The sequence below is a fragment of the Tursiops truncatus genome, chromosome 9 (assembly GCF_011762595.2).
Source record: "Tursiops truncatus isolate mTurTru1 chromosome 9, mTurTru1.mat.Y, whole genome shotgun sequence".
Taxonomy (NCBI): domain Eukaryota; kingdom Metazoa; phylum Chordata; class Mammalia; order Artiodactyla; family Delphinidae; genus Tursiops; species Tursiops truncatus.
The window spans coordinates 89,831,262-89,845,115 of record NC_047042.1 but is presented as its reverse complement, the minus strand read 5'-3'; the positions used below and the strand labels follow the sequence as shown (position 1 = coordinate 89,845,115).

The 13,854-nt window shown below is 42.2% G+C and overlaps 1 protein-coding gene and 1 non-coding gene across 2 annotated transcripts in view; both read left to right on the top strand.

Moving 5' to 3' along the window:
- DGKI (diacylglycerol kinase iota) overlaps positions 1-13,854 on the top strand; it is a 456,496-nt gene that overhangs the window by 106,244 nt on the left and 336,398 nt on the right. The window lies entirely within an intron of this gene.
- TRNAW-CCA (transfer RNA tryptophan (anticodon CCA)) lies at positions 5,469-5,541 on the top strand. The gene has a single exon. It is a non-coding gene; the product is annotated as a tRNA-Trp (tRNA).

Genomic DNA, 13,854 nt, shown 5'->3' with positions numbered 1-13,854 from the left:
TGCGTGTCAATATTGGGTTCTGAAGATATAATCATGGGTTGCTGTTATTGTCTGCAAGCATGACACTAAGTTATCTTGTCATCCAACTCAGTTTTGTTCGTTAGCTCTTTGCCAGTTTTATTGGAAGAAACCAGTAACTTGTAAATCATAAAAGGTTAATAATCCCAGTCATAATTTCCTTTCATTATCAGGTGTCTTCAAGACACCCTCTCTCAGTTTTTTTTTTTTGTTTTTTTGTTTTTTTTGGTACGTGGGCCTCTCACTGTTGTGGCCTCTCCCATTGCGGAGCACAGGCTCCGGACGCACAGGCTCAGCGGCCATGGCTCACGCGCCCAGCCGCTCTGCGGCATGTGGGATCCTCCCGGACCGGGGCATGAACTCGTGTCCCCTGCATCGGCAGGCGGACCCTCAACCACTGCGCCACCAGGGAAGCCCCAGACTGTGCTTTGACAAGTCCCAATTGCCTTCCTGTGGCCTTTCCTCCAGGGGCAGGGGAAGGAGGGTGAAGCCTTACCTCAGTCCTGATAGTCTAGCTCCAGCTCCATCTTCGGAGAGCAGAAGCCTGTGTGATACGAACACAGTAGCTCAAGAACAAACCAGAATCTCAAGGATTAATCAATTCTCAATCAAACTTTGGAAAAAAACAAAAACAAAAGCACGATTCTGCCTCTGCAGACACAGTTCTGTTAGGGTAGTCGATTTCCATTATTAAATAGATACTTAATATGTTTTTACAATGGGTTTCTTTGAATTCAGGCTTTCCAAAGAAGAATGGGAGGGTACCTGTTGCCTTCCATCTGCCTGAATAAAAGGCCTACTAAAGCATCCTTTCCATAACAAAGGCTAATTCTGCCCCGCTTCACCTCCCCTCCCAACCCCCATGCCTGCTTCACTTTATAAGGCAGAAACCTACCAGTGGATGTTTTAACAGCTTTAGAACAATTTTAAAATACTGTTCCCACCAGAACTCCCTTACATTAGGTATTATGATTATAAGGAAACAGCGTTACATTTTCCATTCTGTATCTTCCCATGTATTATTTTATTTAGTAAACTCCATTATATATAAAATTTTAGTCCTGTTAGTGGTTACTTGTGGGATCAAGTCCTTTTTCCTCACTCACACACTTAATTTTTCCTTCCCAACTTCAGTTTTTTTCTCAGTAACTTACTCTGTTTCTTGCAGTTCTATTTATTGAGTGAAACATAGGCTGTTTGTATACCTGGGCTTTCATTCCATGAGCCTGTGTTTGCGGTTTGCATGTTAATGTCGTCACGTGCGTCGGAGGTGCCTCTGCCTCGGAAATAGCTGTTGCATGCACAGGGTTCTGCCTCTTAAGGTCCTGCGTGTCTGTGGGGCAGAGCGGAGGTGGTGCGGGGTGCCCGTGGACGTCCTTGTTCATACCTGGCCATGGCAGTGAGTTCCAGGCTGGCTGGCGCTTTCTAAATTGAAGCTCTGTTTCTACCCAGAGAGATGCAGAGGTTCTCTGCTGCTGCTCTGAATGTAAGGGGACCCTACCTAGGAAGGCTTTTAAAGTTCTGTTCCTTTCTTTCTTCTTTTTCCTTATGGAGGCTACAGCTGACAGAATTGGGATGGCAGTAGGTGGGCGAGGAGGGTGGGGTGAAAAGAGGAATGGCAATCATCAGTTTGGGAACGATCCCTGAGCCAAAGAACTGCCTGTGGCATATGAGAGCGTATGAGAGAGTTTGTCTCTTTGCCTCCTTGGAAGGAGGTATGCTGTAAATCTGACTCAAGAGGGAACTATTTATGGGAGATCATTATCAAAGAACAGATAGTTGATTTTCTAATTAGTACAGGTTTGGTGAGATTGTGATTTGGGCCACTAAAGCTTGTTGTGCACAAATAACTTTTCTCCAGCTATTCGTAAGGCAAATACACATTCTCGACAGAAATCTTTTCAAGGGAATCAAGATTATGATTATGTATTATATTTGTAGATGTAAAAACACTAACAAAATGTAGAGCTTTGTTATTATATAGCAACTCGTATGGTTTTCAGCATTGCTACAATCAAGAGGTTTTATTTGTGTTAGATCTATTGACTGGGTTTTCCAAATCTTCCAACGTTGCAAATTCATGACATTGGAGCAAGTGTCCACATTTGTAAAGATAGTGATTGCAACTAGATTCAACCCCAAACTAGGCACAGGGACTCATGTTTGGCTGGCTGATTCCATGCACGTTTGGCACCTGTGGTTTGTTTGGTTCTATCATTCAGACACAGATGCCTCTTGGAGCACTGAGTGGTGCTTTCCAACGAAATCTTTCTGCGTAACCCACGACCTCTCTGTGATCTGAACACGAAGGAATCAAGGTACAGAGGGACGTGACATATTAAGAATCAGAAGCTGGGATAAGCCAGAAGGTACCTCATGGGATTAACTTTCTTCTTTTGGTTGGATAAGGTTATTTACATGCCCTCTTTTCAAACCTCTGCACTTCACCTGTCCACCTGCACATTCTCTAAGCATTGCAGATATCCAGTTGGTGTGAAGAGGCATCTGTAAAACTGTGCAGGAGTGAGTAATACCTCCGATGTTTATGTACAGAATAGTGTGCCCGTGGCAGGCTGACTTTTGCATACCTGCTGTCTTTTACTAATTAAAATCAAGAAGATTGTACAGTACGACCTTCCACGTACACAGCGCCTGCTGGACCGATTGTCTCCTTTTTGGGATTTCTGATCTGCTGGAAGGCAAGAAAGGAGAGGTGAAGACTAGCAGCATGTTAACAATGGTGATGTCCTACCACCTGGGACAGACTCTTCAATTGGCCTCTTTAAATGTATTTTTCTAATTCTCAAAATAACGCTTCCAGTAGAGATTTATTGGCCCTTTTTATAGATGAGGAAATTGAGGCTCAGAGAGGTTAACTAATCTGCCAAATTATTCAGAATATGACAGACTAGGATTTGGACCCAGAGCCACTTGTAAGGCCCACTCTACTTCCAGTATCCAGCTGCCTTACAAGCAGGGCATGGCCCAAGAGTCCAGTCTTTTTTGCTTTTGTATGAGAGCATCCTCATCCTACATGGATTTAGTATGTTGGATGTTTGTTTATTTATTCATTTATTAACAACTTTATTGGAGTATAATTGCTTTACAAATGGTGTGTTAGTTTCTCTTTATAACAAAGTGAATCAGCTATACGTATACAGATATCCCCATATCTCCTCTCTCTTGAATCTCCCTCCCACCCTCCCTATCCCACCCCTCCCTCTAGGTAGGTGGTCACAAAGCACCAAGCTGATCTCCCTGTGCTATGTGGCTGCTTCCCACTAGCTATCTATTTTACGTTTGGTAGTGTATATATGTCAATGCTACTCTCTCACTTCGTCCCAGCTTACCCTTCCCCCTCCCTGTGTCCTCAAGTCCATTCTCTACGTTTGCGTCTTTATTCCTGTCCTGCCCCTAGGTTCATCAGAACCATTTCTTTCTTTTAGATTCCATTCATATGTGTTAGCATACAGTATTTGTTTTTCTCTTTCTGACTTACTTCACTCTGTATGACAGTCTCTAGGTCCATCCACCTCAAATTTCGTTTCTTTTTATGGTGGAGTAATATTCCATTGTATATATGTGCCACATCTTCTTTATGCATTCATCTGTTGATAGACACTTAGGTTGCTTCCATGTCCTGGCTATTGTAAATAGTGATGCAATGAACACTGTGGTACATGTCTCTTTTTGAATTACGGTTTTCTCAGGGTATATGCCCAGTAGTGGGATTGCTGGGTCATATGGTAGTTCTATTTGTAGTTTTTTAAGGAAACTCCATACTGTTCTCCATAGTGGCTGTATCAATTTACTTTCCTAACAACAGTGCAAGCGGGTTCCCTTTTCTCCACACTCTCTCCAGCATTTATTGTTTGTAGATTTTTTGATGATGGCCATTCTGACTGGTGTGAGGTGATACCTCATTGTAGTTTTGATTTGCATTTCTCTAATGATTAGTGATGTTGAGCATCCTTTCATGTGTTTGTTGATCTGTATATCTTCTTTGGAGAAATGTCTATTTAGGTCTTCTGCCCATTTTTAGATTGGGTTGTTTGTTATTTTGATATTGAGCTGCATAAGCTGCTTGTAAATTTTGGAGATTAATCCTTTTTCCATTGATTCGTTTGCAAATATTCCATTCTGAGGGTTGTCTTTTCTTCTTGTTTATGGTTTCCTTTGCTGTGCAAAAGCTTTTAAGTTTCATTAGGTCCCATTTGTTTGTTTTTATTTCCATTTCTCTAGGAGGTGGGTCAGAAAGGATCTTGCTGTGATTTATGTCATAGAGTGTTCTGCGTATGTTTTCCTCTAAGAATTTTATAGTGTCTGGCCTTACAATTAGGTCTTTAATCCATTTTGAGTTTACTTTTGTGTATGGTGTTAGGGAGTGTTCTAATTTCCTTCTTTTACATGTAGCTGTCCAGTTTCCCCAGCACCACTTACTGAAGAGGCTGGCTTTTCTCCATTGTATATCCTTGCCTCCTTTATCAAAGATAAGGTGGCCATATGTGCGTAGGCTTATCTCTGGGCTTTATATCTTGCTCCATTGGTCTATATTTCTGTTTTTGTGCCAATACCATACTGTCTTGATTACTGTAGCTTTGTAGTATAATCTGAAGTCAGGGAGCCTGATTCCTCCAGCTCCATTTTTCGTCCTCAAGATTTCTTTGGCTATTCGGGGTCTTTTGTGTTTCCATACAAATTGTGAAATTTTTTGTCTAGTTCTGGGAAAACTGCCATTGGTAGTTTGATAGGGATTGCATTGAATCTGTAGATTGCTTTGGGTAGTATAGTCATTTTCACGATGTTGATTCTTCCAATCCAAGAACATGGTATATCTCTCCATCTGTTTGTATCATCGTTAATTTCTTTCATCAGTGTCTTATAGTTTTCTGCATACAGGTCGTTAGTCTCCTTAGGTAGGTTTATTCCTAGGTATTTTATTCTTTTTGTTACAATGGTAAATGGGAGTGTTTCCCTAATTTCTCTTTCATAGTTTTCATCAATGGTGTATAGGAATGCAAGAGATTTCTGTGCATTAATTTTGTATCCTGCTGCTTTACCAAATTCATTGATTAGCTCTAGTAGTTTTCTGGTAGCATCTTTAGGATTCTCTATGTATAGGATCATGTCATCTGCAAACAGTGACAGCTTTACCTCTTCTTTTCCGAATTGGATTCCTTTTATTTCCTTTTCTTCTCTGATTGCTGTGGCTAAAACTTCCAAAACTATATTGGATAATAGTGGTGAGAATGGGCAACCTTGTCTTCCTGATCTTAGTGGAAATGGTTTCAGTTTTTCACCATTGAGAACGATGTTAGCTGTGGGTTTGTCATATATGGCCTTTATTATGTTAAGGTAAGTTCCCTCTATGCCTACTTTCTGGAGCGTTTTTATCATAAATGGGTGTTGAATTTTGTGGATGTTTATTTAAAATTATAGTCACAGGGACTTCCCTGGTGGTCCAGTGGGTAAGACTCCATGCTTCCAATGCAGGGGGCCCAGGTTCGATTCCTGGTTGGGGAACTATATCTGTCATGCATGCCACAACTAAGTGTTTGCATGACACAGCTAAGAAGTCCGCATGCCACAACAAAGATCCCCTGTGCCACAGCTAAGGCCCGGTGCAGCCAAAATAAATAAATGAATAAATATTTTTTTAAAAAATTGTAGTCATAGGCTGAGCATTATGACACCAGCAAGTCATAGAAGTTTTCCAGAGATATTTCCTTGATTAAGTATTTGCACCACTTTTGAACACACTGAGCAGGCAAGGTTGGGGCTGACTGTTGTAGAGGGAAAGAAGGGTTGGGCTTGTCTAGGTAATTACCCCATTTCTTACAGCAAGACAGTCTCTGAGTCTCCAGTTTTGAGGCAGAGAGGAGCGATTGTGGTGAATCCCCAGAGAGAGATTGATGGACGTTCTCTGTATACCTGCCACTGCCGAAACGCTTTGGTGGGGGCTGCAGTGGAGACACAGGGCAGCCAGGCTGATGCCCCAGGGGAATATCTTCTGCAGCCTGACCTCAGGCATCCTCCCTGTGGAAATTCCTCACATCACACTTCTTGCATTCATGCCAAACAGTACTGATTTCGTCTCGCTTTTTCCCCAGGATGATGTGAATAAAATCAGAAGTGGGAGACAGAAGAAACTGGTCTTTCATCCAGAATTAATAAACCAAGATATTTTAGATTTATTTCCCAAGAATGTGAATTTCTGCGGTCCGTTTCTCAGACTGCATAAACAGAATTTGTGCTTGAATTTGTTAGAGTCCACAATTTCCAAATCCTGTTGTAGGGCTTTAAGTAGAGGAGATGCCCAGGTTTAATATGCTATGAAACACGGTGGTGGGCTTAACTTTAACTTTATTCCAAGGCAACTGATTAGTTTATGCCTTTCCTTTCCTGCTACAACCCTGAAAGTCGTGGTGGAGCAGAATCCCTGGGCAACACCAGGAGGAATAATGAAGACCTCAGTGTCAACCTTCTCTGGATGGCCAATTCGATCCTGCAAATGGCAAAAATAGACTGGAAAGCAGATGTTCACTCTCATATACTCTATTGACAAATAGGAAAGATAGGGAAGAAGGGCATTGGGAGGGAAATGACCAAAAAGAACTTCCCGGACAATCCGGAGGGAGGACCTAGCTGACACATCTATGTAACACCTTTTACCTTTGCCAAACGCTTTCATAGCTACCCTCTCGTTGGCCATTCTGACTACACTGGGTGCTGGGCAAATGGTTCTGTTCTTCCCGTTGAAGAGAGGGATGAGATATCTAAGGCAACCCCTTGGGAAATTCTCAGGAGAGCTAGAGATGGAATCCACAGAGAAGTCCTGCCCAAGATCCCATAGGAAGCCTCTGGGATCTCTTGTTCATGCCTTTTTTTTAACCCCCTCTTAGGCAGATCACACTGCATCTCTGAAAAGTCCAGGGAAGCCTAAACTTTTATATTTAGAGTTTTAAACATGGGAGGAGGCTTGGAATTTATTTCGTCCATCTTTTCAGTTTGGAGATGAAGACGATGAGAGCCAGTGAGATGTGACTTGCACAGGGTTGGGTAATTCTGTGGCTCTGGCTAAACTATAAGATACCTGGTGTGAATTTACAGAAATGCACCACGGGAGAACGCAGCCTTTGGGCACCTGGCTCGGCAAGCTGAGGTCTGTGCAGAGGAAGAGATGCCCTTCTTTGAGGTGGACACAGAGCCAGGCCAGCGCGTGGCTTGGAGGGCTGAGCCCAGGCTGGGTATCAGATCCCGATCCCCTGTTTGCGATGCACTAACTGTGCCCTATATGAAGTAGCTCTGCATGGTTTTCCCAGTTCATCTGAAACAGATTTGGATGGAAAACATGACTGAGTGAGGGAGTAAGCTTTCCATTAGGTAGATGAGGTTGTCCATATGCCTACTAATTGCCCTCATTTGACATAAATCAAGCAGACCTGGGGGATAAGGGGTGAATCTTTCTTTTCTTTCTTGCGGTTATGGGCATGAATAACTAAGATGAAACCAGACCTGCGTGGGCTGGTTTGACGGATGATGGGCATTTTCAGAATTGTAGCAAAGAAAAAAGAGTTAAGGTCTGGCAAATTTCACCATGAATAGTTAGTGAACTGGATGTGAAAAGAAAAGAGAAAACCCCACCTTCTCTGGTATTAAAAAAAAAAAGTGTTCAAGCAAGACAGGGCTGGATGGTTTGAAGACCCATTTTCAAGCTTACATCAATACAAAAGGACATTTCCTCTGGCAGCCAGAATTTGAATGGACAAAGTTAGGTTTGTGTCAGCGGTTAATGCTTAAAGCTTGTAAACACAACTCCCCCCCACCACCCCCGCAACCCATTACTACAAGCGTACTTTACTAATATGGCATTTTGTATTGGAAGGTAAATGTTACTATAACATTGGCAAGTAGTGAATAAGTCTGGTAGTGCAAATAGCCCTATGTGACAGTGACTAGATCCTTCTTGTAAAGGACTGAGTAACTTAAAGTTCCCCTTTGTATAACTAAGTACAGTGGTAAAGGAAATAATGATTTGCAGGTATGTGTTTAACGTGCATCTCCCGCCACTCTCTTGGAGTCAATCCAGCACACTGGCTAAGGGTGGACACTTTGAGGTCTGGTTTCAGATTCCACTTTTGTCACTTAGTAGCTGTGTGACATTAGTTAAGTTACTCAATCTCTCTGTGCTTCCTTCTGCAGCTGAAAAAATGGTGATCACCGTAGGGCATATCTCATCAGGCTGTATATTGGGTGTATTAAATGAAGTAAACTATGTGATTGCACCGTGCCCAGAACATGGAAGCCCTCGATCAGTACTGGCTGCCGCGGTTGATGGATAGTAAAGGACTGCTTCTCTCTTATTCCTTGTGTTACTCTGAGAGCTTGGGCCACATAGACAAACAACAAATATCGGTTGAATAAATGAATGGTCCTATTTCTTCATGGCTCCCGTGCAGTGAAGCCTCAGATTGCCAGTGATGTTGTGTGTGAAATTAGTTCCCATGTGGCTGGGCCTTTTCAGTCTGGCGTATCTCTTCTGCCACACTTTGTTTACCTCCGGATTGATCTGCTCTTTCATAAAGACGGTAGAGTCTATAGGAGGCCTGAGCTCTGGCTCTTAGCTTATGAAACACTGACAGCTGACGTTTAGACGCATTTCAAAATACAGAATCCAAATCATATGTAGGGAAAAGGAGATGCAGCTTGGGGTGATGAGACGTGCCTGGAGGACCAGGTCCCAAGCTTCTGGCTTCCGGTCTCCAGATGATCAGTGATGTCGCTTCACCTGCTGAAACAGACCGTTGTTTTAATAAAATGAAAGGGTTAGCGTCCATGATCTTCAAGATCTTTTCCTGCTTTTCCAATTTATGATAGTAAGATTTTAGTTATTTTTGTTAATTCCTTAAATTCATCGATACAGATACAAACTTATATTGGATTGGCCAAAAAGTTCGTTAGGGTTTTTCCATAAGATCTTAATGTAATAGAAGCAGAGTCGGTTTCTGGAATTAGTGTTTCTTCATATTCTAAGGAATCTTACTATTCAAAGGAATCCTTCCATGAATATTTCCTGTAAATCAAGAATCTTTTCTAATGCAAATCATTATCTTCTGATGTCTCTGCTTTGAAATTTTGCATGTATGTTTTCTTAAAATAAGGCACATTGAAATATTTTCAAGTTATAGCTAACACTATTGGGTGAGTGTACACAGGCCCAGTGTAGGAAACTAAGTATTTTGGGGTCTACGTTTTTAAAACACCGTCTTGTTTCCTGCCATCCAATCGTGTTCTACTCAGTGGTTCAGTCCAATTTCCGAAACCAATTAGCCTAAATTTTTAGGAGTTGTTCCACAGATTGTTCAAACTTCTGATTCATCCCGACTTACAAGAGATAACAAACAAAGATCATTATTTAAAGCCACTATTATCAATGATCTGAGGGCAGATATTAGACAAAAACTGAATAGAATGCTTGTCTTGTCCCGTGGTCCGTATGACCTCTGATTAAGTTAATCATATTTCTGTGTCTAATATGGAGAGCCTGACACAAGGTCTTGATTGACAAAATCTATTTCCTCCTCCTATTTACTCAGGCCTCTTGGAAGCTTGGGGTTTCTGATTAAATTAAGCTATTTTTGTAACCTGCAGAAGATCCCATATGGTCAATCTCAAGTTCCCAGTGCTTCCAGTGCTTTCCCTAGATGTTTGTTTTGCTTAGGACAAACAGGATGCTGTTTGTGGGTTTGCTGTTTGACCTTCTCATATGGAAAGGTTTTAAGTGTTTTCCCTTTCAGCTGATCACTTTAAAAGTTAAATTTACTGATTGCTAAGCACTTCATTGGATTCTCTCATTTATCCTTCACAGCAACCTGACGAAGTAAGGACTACTATTCGTCCCGTTTGCCTTTTCTGATATAAGCCACAGAGGAGCTAAATAACTTTCCCACACAGCTAGTAAGAGGTTGAGCCGGTCTGCAGTTCAGCTTTATTTGTCTCCAGAACCCTTGCCTAAGCCTTACATTAGGCTGCCCTTTGCCAAAACCTATCTCGACAGAGATTGCCTGCTGAACATATTCTATTTTAATATCGGAAATGGCTTATTCATGTTCTCAGCATCCAGATTGCTCAGGCTGCAAAGTCTGTTTGGACGTTTATTAAGAGAGTGAGGCCTTGGGTTTCCCTGGTGGCGCAGTGGTTGGGAGTCCGCCTGCCGATGCAGCGGACACAGGTTTGTGCCCCGGTCCGCGAGGATCCCGCGTGCCTTGGAGCGGCTGGGCCCGTGAGCCATGGCCGCTGGGCCTGCGCGTCCGGAGCCTGTGCTCCGCGGCGGAGGAGGCCACAGCAGTGAAAGGCCCGCGTACCGCAAAAAAAAAAAAACCAAAACAAAACAAAAAAACAAATTAAGAGAGTGAGGCCACGTTAATGATCTTCTGTGAATTTTCCTTCGGCTTATCTTCGGAGAAGTTGGAATGAGCTCAGTCAGGGAAGGAGAGAAGAGAGCCGTGTGAAAGTCGAGTGGCTTTGTGTCCAACACGTGTGTGTGTGTAGCCCTGTGCCGAGGGCTCAGGCCACGGTTGTCCGCTCGTTTCCAGCTGTTGTTCCTGGTGTGTAATCACAGTGCCAGGGGGCAGGGTCCAGGAGAGCATCGCACCTCACTGACACGGGTACTGCAGCCGGCCCAGGGACTCCGCCCCCCACCCCTTGGTCTGTCCCAACCAGTGTCCTTAACTTTAAATTTGTAAGACCGAGAGTTGAGTTTGTACTTCTTTCCTTCCCCAAATTCCTCTGGGCTCCTTATGCAGTTTGGTCCACTTTCTTCATAGTGACCAATTTTACATTGTGGCACTTCCTAATCCCAAGAAAACGGCTTGCTACTCAGTAGACATTTAAATACCTAAGAGGTACCTTTATACCATCAAGAAATATTAATTTATTTTAAATAAAATGTTGAAGGGGAAACCTTACTACCTTACCATTTACCTCAGAGATACTGTAACTGTACGGAAGTAAATGCTGAAACTCAAGTATATTCAGGGTCCCCAGGAAGCACGAGAAAGGGCTACTTGGCCAAATCTGGCGTATTCAGAGAAGGTTTTCTGGAAGGATGATTCCTGATGTGGAGTCTTGAAGAATGAGTAGAATTTAACCAGGTAGAGAAAGGTGGAAAGAGTTATTAGGTAACAGCACAGTATGAACCAAGGAAAAGAGGAAAAAAATGATGGTTTGTAAAGAAAAATCAAAGTAGATTAATATCACTAAAGCATGATGTATAAAGTAGTGAATGGCAGAAGGGAGGTTTGAACACATAGCCAGAAGCCCTGATATGGAGACATAGATGGGGGTAGATAATCATGTCACAAGTGCTGTGTGAAAGAATCAAAGTGATGACCACCTTACTTCCTTCAAATCGTCGCTGAGAGGCCACCCTTGCAATGAGGTCTATCTTGACCAATCTGTTTTAAATTGCAGCTCTCATGTTAATGCTTTACTTAATTGTTATTCACTGTTTGTCTCTCCCCATCAGAATGTAAACTCCGTGAAAACAGAATTCTTTGTTTTGTACACTGGTTTATCCTTAATGCTTAGTAAGGATAACGTACCCTAATGTCTCTCAATAGTTATGGAAGGAAGGATAAAAGTTTCCCAAGGTCGTATACCCAAGCCAAAAGGTGGGAGCAGCCCAAGTGTCTGTTGATGGATGGATAAGTGAGATGTGGTACACACACACAGTGGAATGTTATTCAGTCTTAAAAAGGAAGGAAATTCTGACACATGCTGTCATGTGGATGACCCTTGAAGACATAATGCTAACTGAAAATAAGCTACTTGCAAAAGGACAGATACTGCATGATTCCACTTATATGAGGTACCTAGAGTAATCAAATTCATAGAGACAGAAAGTAGGATGGTGGTTGCCAGGGGCTGGGGGGGAAGAGATGGACGGTGGTGATGGTTGCGCACAGTGTGAATATACTTAATGCCACAGAACCATACACTTAAAATGGTTACAACGGTACATTTTATTTTATGCGTATTTTACCACACACACAAAACATTTCCAAAGTTTGTAGAGATACTAAATAAGATAAGGATAGGGGCACGTCTGTTGGATTAACCAACACAGAGACCATTGGTGAGATCAGGTTCAGTGGGATTTGGGATTAGAGGCTGGATTGCTGTGGGTTGAGGAGTGATTGAGAAGCTGGGGGGGATGAAGCTACAGGACCCTTCTTAATAAAGGATGAGTGAGATTTGAGAATGTTTTCAGGCTGGGAGGAGTAGTGGCCATTGTGTGAGTGTGTATGTGTGTGTATATTTGTGTGTGTTGCAGAGAGAATCGACACAGGGGGGAGGCCATTTGGAGATACAGCTATTAAATAATAAATAATAATACAAAAGGTGGGTTGGGAGAAGTGAGGAAGGACACTGAAGCAAGTCCACCCATATGTAGGAACAATATCTGAAACTTTCCAAATAGATAAAGATGTGGTGCATGGGAGATTTGGAGCAAATATCGTAGTGGCTTTGGATGACTCACACAGTCTGCATCGTTCAGACTGGTGTCTGTCAGATCCCAGGAACTGCTTTTAAGACAAAGCTTTACTGAACTGTGAAGAGAGGTTGGTGGTTTAGGGCAGTTAGGATCACAGGCTCTAGGGCAGTTGCCATAGTGAAAAGCATTGATAGAAGGAAATAAACTGATGAACATTTTTTTAGTGTATTATATTTGTGAGAGCCTCTGAATTAGAATATTTGGCTCTAACAAATGCGTTGTATGCAAAGTATTCAGGCATGGCAAATCAGGCGAGATTTAAAATGACCCAGGATTATGTACTAGAGCTCTATCACACATTCCACAACGCAAGCAAACTCAATTTAATATATCTTCATTGACTTCCTATAAGGCCCCATGGTATGAAAGGCACACAAAATGTATATTTACAAATATCTATTGAAAAGTGATTGTACATACTATTGTGAGATCACTATTTGGTTTGCTAGTTAGTATTTGCATAGCTAATATCAGCATAGCAATTGTCATCTAGGCAAATAAATAGGTATTACTCATGACAGAATGGCAGGTTTTCTCAAGAGCTGTGAGTGGGTTTTAAAGTATCGCTGGGAGATGGAAACTTTTACTAAGACACAAAAGTGTTTATATGAATTAAAGATTGTTTCATAAAAATATATAATTCACTTAAAGTCATATGGTCCACCTAGAGTATGAACAGTTAGTTGTAGAGAAGGCCTCATCAGGCAGAGCTTAGGATTGACATATGGTGTGGATTTTTATTTTGGGGACCAGAAAATCTGAGGTTAATTTTGGCAGATTCTTGAGGCTCAAATAGGCTAAGCTCTGAAGAGAAGGGCTGTGGTTTATTCAGTGGTGAGGCCAGATTTAGGAAGCTGAGAAAGTAAACATTACAGGAAGCAGCTAGTGGCAGAAATCAAGGTTAGACAAGGTCAAGAGAAATGTAACTTGACACAATGACATTACCCTCAGAAGGCAGATGTGTGCCTGATTTGGGGAGGAGAGGGTTTGGTCTCCCGTTTTTAGAGTTGGAGGTTGTTCCCTAGGTATGGTGGTGCGAGGGCACGTGTGATGACGATGATGACAATCACATCACTGATAACAGCTGCTGTTTGTTGGGTCTCTACTATGTCCCAGAGGCACTGTTAATTCAACCATTGTTTTTAGTACCTAGTATGAACCTAATGCTGGAGAAACAATGAGCAGAAGAGGCAAAGTCTTTGTTCTCATGAAGCTTATGTTTAAGTGAAGGGAGACAATAAATATATGAGCAAATATATAGGAAGCTGGAGGGTGATAAG